We start from the raw sequence: 7698 nt of genomic DNA on the forward strand, positions 1-7698 counted from the left end.
AACACCCCAGCTGTACTGTCAACACCTGTAAGGGTTTAATTCCCTTAACTTCCCTTTTTAACTTTTCTTTAAGAGCTTTTTTCTACCCAGTCCTGCTGCTGGATTTGAACAGAGCTTTGGTGGATGCTCAGCCCCTTTGCTCCCGTTGAGATGTTGATGCAAGGTACATCATGGAATTTGCTGCAGGATGCTGACTTCATAAAGAGATTTTGAACTAGATTTTTACAGCAGCCCAGGGGTTGCATATCTTCTGGAATCAGTCACCAGCTGCTGCTTCAGACTCAGAAGTGACCTTTCCTCAGTCTCCATGGAGGGAGCTGAAATCACCCAGAGTGCTGGTGGATGAGAAGCCATGTCCTGGGCTGCAGCAGCAAAAGTGTGGCTGGCATGTCCACAGAGGGGATTCTGCCCCTCTGCCCCACTCTAGTGAGAGTCTACCTGGACTTTTGTTTACAGCTCTTGGGACCCCGAGATAAGAAGGGTGTGGACCAGTTGGAATGAGTCCAGAGGAGAAGATGAAGTTACCCAGAGAACTGGAGCACCTCTGCTGTAGAGAGAGGTTGAGAGAGTTGGGATTGTTCAGCCCAACGGATCAGAGAAAGTTCTGGTGAGACCTTAGAGCCCTTTGCAGTACCTAAAGGGAGCTCACAGGAAAGATTTTTCCAGGGTCTATTGTGATAGAATCTTTAAAAGCTGAGATATTTAGACTGGATTTTTGGAAGAAATTCTTCCCTGTGAGGGTGGTGAGGCCCTGGCACAGGTTGCCCAGAGAAGCTGTGGTTGCCCCATCCCTGGAAGTGTTCAAGGCGATGTTAGATGTGGCTTGGAGCAACCTGGAATAGTAGAAGATAGTCCCTGCCCATGGCAAAGGGGTTGAATGAGATGATCCTTAATGTCCCTTGCAACCCAACCCATTCTATGATTTTATGATTTCACTTCCTGCCATTCCTAATTTTTTTGGTTTTTTGACATCAGTTAGTGCTACTGTACAATTGTGTAGGAAGGTCTGTTGGCTCAAAGGTGTGCTGTTCCATCTTGGCCTGGAGTTTCAGTTCGTAGAGATTCTTGTTGATGCATTTTCCTCTCTCCTGCCAGCGTCTGGCTGATTTGATACAGTGTCCCTTTGTTTTCCCTCCACCAAGTTTTTGATCCATGCATTTCCATCTCCTCATTCAGGCTCAGAAAGGCCAATTCCATCACCTGCATTGCTGAGGTTTGCAGCATTTACATAGTAAAACACCTACTGCCACATCAGCTCCTGTCTTGACAACCTTTTCAAATGTCAAACTTTTTGTTTTCCATTTTCTATCTGAGTATTTACTTCCATGACCTGTTCTTGCTTGAGAGGTCATGTTGAGGGTTAGTTCTTTCTTTTTTTTTTTCCCTCTGTGGAATTTTCCCCATTGTCATGCTAAGATACCTGTTGACTGGGCCCTGGTGACAAGGGGGAGGGGACGGGAGGGAAGAAGCAAGCCCCGCGAGATTCAAACAGCCAGAAGAGGAAGCGGAAGGCTGGGCCTCGGCCCATTTCCCCCGCGGAGTTCGGACGAGAAGGACGATCGCCGTCTGTGTCCCATCCCAGCGTCGGGAAACCACCATCGGACCCTGCCCGGCTGCCTTCTCGCTGTGAACTACCACCATCCAGCACTCTACTGATCACCGGGACCGACACCGTGAGCGGAGAGCTCTCTCTCCATCTCTCTCTCCCCCTGGGACAGCTCTGCCATCACCCCCAGCCCTCCTGCGGCTCTGCGGGACCCGCCCGCCCCCAGCACCGGGAACTGCAGCTCAGGGGAAAGGTGCCTGCAGCCAAAAAACACTGGGACTGAGTTACTGTTCTGTTTGTGGGTAATTTCATAGCTGTTGTTGTTCTTGTTTGTCTTGTTAGATATACTAGTAAAGAACTGTTATTCCTACCCCCATATCTTTGCCTGAGAGCTCTCTTAATTCCAAAATTATAATAATCGGAAGAATCACATTTTCTTTCAGTCCAAGGGGAAGCTTCTGCTTTCTTTGGCAAACACCTGTCCTTCAAACCAGGACAGGTCACTACATTTGTGTCTTCATCTTCAGAAATGTCATCTCAAACCCTATGTTCTGGTTTGGCTTCCCTCACTCCCTGTTCTAAAAGCTCTCCCCCAGCCTCCCTGATTTTAAGTGACCATGCCTCAGGTGAACTCTGTCTCTTCTGTACTGGATTTTGACACTCTACATGTGTCATATGAGCCTGAAATTGTCTTACATTCATACTCTGCCTCTCCACCAGTCTCTCTGGACCTGCAAGAGATAAAGATGCACTTCATAGAACATCACCTTACTCTCGGTTTCTAGTTTTTGCTTCCACACTTGGTTTCTAGCTTTTACTTCCACACACAGGACCTCCCTTACTGAGTCATTGATGGTCATTTGGGCTGTGTCCACAGGCTGCTCCTCACGTGTCTCTTCTAATCTTCCATCTACTTTTATGTCCTCTAATGGTAAATGGCATCATCTTATATTTCTTAAGACCTTAAATAAGTGATAAGTGCTTTCCTGATCGGTCCTCCAAGCATCTTGTTTTTGTTGTCCTGTTGCAAATGGTCTTAATATCTTATTGCTAGGGGTTTCTGTACGATTTTTCTGAAGGAAGTGGAGAAAAACATATTGTATGGTAGGGAAGCAGGAAGCTTTCAATGTGATTTAAGCTTTGTAACAACCTGGAAAGGAGACAAGGTAAGGGAGATTTGAAGATATCCCACTGCAAAGCCCAAGAACATATGCTTTAATTAAATTTAGTTCCCTAAATCAACTCCTCCCCTTCCCTCTGAATGGCTGGCAGATATTCTGTGTTCAGGAAAATATGCTTTCCTTTGCCCTTATTTATGTTGCTAAAATTCCTCCTAAGATTTCTCAGTGTCGTGACTGCATATAGCAATAGTGGGAGCAAGAAATCAGACAACAAGATATCACCCAGACCCACACGAAGCACTTTGGCTAACAAGGTGATTGTAGTACAGGTTGCCAATACTGATTGGATCTCTGGTTGCTTTATAGCACTGGAAATGAGATCCAGATTAAGAAATTTTAGTAATTAGGTCCTGTTTAATGAAGAAGGTTGAGATGGTTACTCTGCAAAACTGTCTGACAAAAGATTTCTTAAGGTTTTTTAGACACCTGTGTCCATAAATCCCAATGTTTTTTCTATTAGAATTGTATAATATTTAAACTTGGAAGGAATTGTGACATCCCATCCTTAAGGGAAAGGGAGCACTCAATATTTGTAGATGCTCCTGCACAAAAGGAACAGCCATAGTTAGATAAATTTTAGAAAGTTTTATAGGTAAATTGCAGACTTGGTGTGGAAATTGATGTAAGTTGCTCCCTGACCTCCTGTGTAAGCACTGGCAGTGGGTTCTGGATAAATGGGTAGAGTGGGAGAGAAGGAAAGGAAGGGAAGGAAGGAAGGAAAGGAAGGAAGGAAGGAAGGATTCCAGGAAGGAAGGATTCCAGGAAGGAAGGAAGGATTCCAGGAAGGAAGGAAGGAGGGAAGGAAGGAAGGAAATCACTAGTGCTGATCCAGCTGATGGGGTGTCTTGAATTCTGGGGTTCCCATGGGCCTAGACTTCATGGGGGTACCTTTTTATATATAAATTTTCCCCCTATTGGAGATAAATTTCTCACTTTCTATGCAAATTAATTGTCATCCATATCTTGTTCTTCTAGACCTGTCCTGAAATGGGTCAAAGGGTTTTGGGATCTTGGATGGTCTTGGCCCTCCCTTACACCATTTCTCAACCTCATTCCTGTGCTTGGGCTTTGCTGAGTTGTGCTGATCTCCAGGACCCAAAACAAGGATGTTTGTCCCCAAAAGTGCTGCCTTACCTCCATATAGCTCCTTCTTCCAGCCACAACAACCCTTGGCTGGCTCCACTGCTGTGCAGCTATTGGTTTTTGAGGGATAAACATCAGCCCCCTTTATCTTCTAGGCTTCTACAGACACCTTAAAGATCACCTCATTTCCATGGGCAGGTACACTTTCCACTAGACCAGATTACTCGGAGCCCCATCCAGCCTGATCTTAAACAGCCCCAGGGATAGGGAGTCCAGGGATGGGAAGTATAAAATGTTAAATATCTAAAATTTTCTCCAGTCTATACCTAGAGGCACTGCTCTCTCTGCAGAGCTGAGCAGTTCCTTCCCAGCACTTCACAAGATTCAGGACTCTGGTTCTCTTCTCCAACACTTCAGGAAAGCTCATCTCAAAGCATGTTCTGGGTGCATGCAATGATCACCAGTGGCACAGTCCTGACTGTCTGGTAATGCAAAATCTGTCCTTTTTGCAGTATAATAGAGATTATCTTTCTTGCATAGGAAGTGGGTGGTTTGGACTCAAGTCTTGCAAGTTGGGAAGTTTCCAATCCACCATTCCTATGTCCTAGAAAAATGTGCTCATCATGCAGCTGGGTTAAAGCTGCTCTCTATCCTGCTAGGCAAAGCGGTGCTTTTGTGTGGAAAAAAGGGCCCTAAACCTCTATAAAGCAAATTAAGGAACAGCCAAAAAAGCAACACAACATTGCAGCTCATGAAAGAGAGGATCCTAGGCAACCTCTTGGGGTAGAGCATCAAAAGGGTGTAAAAATATACTGCAGAGGACCTTTAAGATTAAACAAAACACTCATGTGTGACATGATAAAGAAGAGGGAATTTGTCTGAATTTCCCTAATCCTTATATGGAAGAGCTTTTTTCCTAGAGGGTGTCCAATGAAATAATAGAGGTTACCTCCCTCGGTGGATAGCCTTTGTAATGTTGTTGAGCCTTATCCCTGCTCTTGAATAGATTACCCAGGGACTAGAAAATTACTTTGCCTTTCTTCTTAAAAATGAGCTTTTACTAACTATTGTAGTGAGCTACAGCTGTATGTTTCAGAGTGGTTTTATCACTGATTCTTTTAAGCCTGAGCATCCTTTTCTAAAAGCAAATAAATGCTAAGTGCAAATAAACCCTGATATCATTAGGACAGCTTTGTTCTTTGCGTGATGTGAGAAGGAGAGATGAGCACAGGTCTGTGAAGTGCTTCTGACTGGAGAGGACACACAACAGCACTGAGAGTGGCACGTTACACCTGGGTCTGTGCTGCAGTCTCTGGGCATCTGTAGTGCCTCATCCCCACCTTCAGTAAATTCACTTCCTTAAAATATCCTGGTTATTCAGCCTTTTCAAAGCTGTCATTGATGGCAGACCTCCAAGAGGCTGGATGGTACAAAAGAGGCATCCACAAGGTAAATGGATTTCTTTCTCTTCTTTAAAGCTAAACAGATGTTCCAGTTTGTGGCCAGAAGGACGCTGCATTATAGGGAATCCCTGGATCCTGAATTAGCTAAAGTTCCCTCTATCTAAAGCAGTGTGGCCAGCTGGTTGAGGGAGGTGATTCTCCCTCTCTGCACTGGTGAGATCCCACCTGGAGCACTCTGTGGTGGTGGGTTGACTCTGAGTGGACACCAGGTGCCCACCAAAGTCCTTCTGTCCCTCCCCTTCTTTAACTGGACAGGGGAGAGATAATACAATGACTCATGCTTTGAGATAAGGTCAGGGAAAAGAACACTCACCAATCATCATAATGGGCAAAACAGACTCAACCTGGCAAAATTTATTACCAATTAAATCAGAGTACAATAATGAGAAAAAAAGTCAAATCCTAAAGCCACCTTTCCCTTACCCCTTCAGGCTCTGGGGTGACTTTAGAGCACCCTTTAGTTAAAGGGTCTCCAGAAGGGCTGGAGAGGCATTTTGAACAAGGGCTTGGAGTGCCAGGACAAGGGGAAATGGCTTCCCTCTGTGAGAGGGCAGGATTAAGTGGGATATTTGGAATAAATTCTTCCCTATGAGGGTGGTGAGGCCCTGGTACAGGGTGCCCAGAGAAGCCGTGGCTGCCCCATCCCTGGAAGTGTTTAAGGCCAGCCTGGACAAGGATTTAGTAACCAGCTCTAGTGGAAGGTGTCCCTGGCCATGGCAGGGGGTTGGAACTAGAGGATCTTTAAGTCCTTTCCAACCCAATCTATTCCATAATCACTTGCAGGCAGTAGAACAGATGAGGATAGTTAAGAAAGGACATTTTAGTCTTAGGCTGAATGACAAGCTGAGGAGTTTTATTTTGCCCGCTTAAATTTCACCAAGAATTCATCTCATGACATAACTTATTAAGACAACACATCCCCAAATTGTATACAGCAATTGTTTTTATGCTGTTGGATAGCATCTCCACCCTGGATTGGAATTAGTTCACCTCAGTCCTGAACCAACCCACTGGATTCCAGTCCTGGTCCAGAGTTAATGTGAAGTCAATGGAAGAACTTCTACTGAGTCAATAATCCCTGGATCAATTTGCAAAGTGCTTCTGAATAATGTATCCTGAAGGCTTTTTATAAAATCGAAATTAGTGTTTTCATTTACTTGCATATCATCAGAATAAAACTTTTTTTGGAAATTGTTTTACTTAGTTATTTATTTGTTTGGAGATTGGAGCTGAAGTCTATTGATCAGCCTGATTAAAGAATGTGAAATCAGAGTGAAGCTGGTACTCTAATTTTAATGAGTTAGTGTATTCTTTTTATTTTTCTCAGACAGGTTTGATAAAATGAGATACAAATCTACACACCTGCAGGCCATTGAGATAATACAGTGCTGGGCTAGAGAAATGGAGAGAGGATACCTGCATTCATCAGCATGACAAATGCAAAAAGAGAGAATTATTAACTTTGGAAAATGTTTTTCACAGTCCACTAGCTTAAGATATTAATGAACAGGTGCTTGACTGCGCCAGACCTCTTAATCTTAAAGTGATGTAATTTCAAACACAACAGAATTAAATGTGGGCCACTTAATCCATTTATTGGGAGTATAGAATATCATAGAATCATAGAATATCCTGAGTTGAAAGGGACCATGAGTTAAAAAGAGCATCGAGTCCAGCTCCTGGCCCTGCACAAGACTCCCACCATGTGCTTGGGAGTGTTTTAAACGCCCCTGACCTGGTGTTCTGGTCTGTGTTACACTCTGATCTCAGTGGGGGCTGCCACCAGAAGTGTGGCTGGTCCTGCTCTATTTCCCAGCTGACCCTGGCTGCACATTCCTGTGCCTTCCCACGTTTGGCTGAGCAGTTCTGTTGGTGGGGGCAGCAGAAAGAACAGGAATCACTTCTAGCAGCAGCCTGGAGCTGGACCAAGTAAGAGTGGCATGAAACCTGAGCTCTGAATGGCACCATAGCCCCATGTGGTTATGGAAACTTCAGTAATTAGGAAATCCTGTGTGGTGCAGTGGTAGCTTATTTCAGGAAAAATAAAAAATTATATGATCATAAGTAAAAACAGTGATTGATTTTTTTTATATTTTTTTTTTTGTCTTCAGCTTCAGGTATAATAATATTGAAATAATTCATTGACAATGAAGATGGTGAAGGGTCTGGAGGTGAAGGCATATGAAGATTGGCTGAGGAGACTTGGCTTGTTCAGCTTGGACCAGGGACAGTATCTCAAGGAATGGCCTGAAGGTGAGTCAGGAGGAGTGGTTTAGGTTGGAGAGTTTAGGTTGGATATCAGGAAAAAGTTCTTCATCCAGAGGGTGGTTGGGCACTGGAACAGGCTCCCCAGGGAAGCGGTCACAGTCCCAAGACTGACAGAGCTTCAGGAAAGATTTGGACAAAGCTCTCAGGAACAGGGTGT

The sequence above is a fragment of the Cinclus cinclus genome, chromosome 1 (assembly GCF_963662255.1).
Source record: "Cinclus cinclus chromosome 1, bCinCin1.1, whole genome shotgun sequence".
NCBI classification, from domain to species: Eukaryota; Metazoa; Chordata; class Aves; order Passeriformes; family Cinclidae; genus Cinclus; species Cinclus cinclus.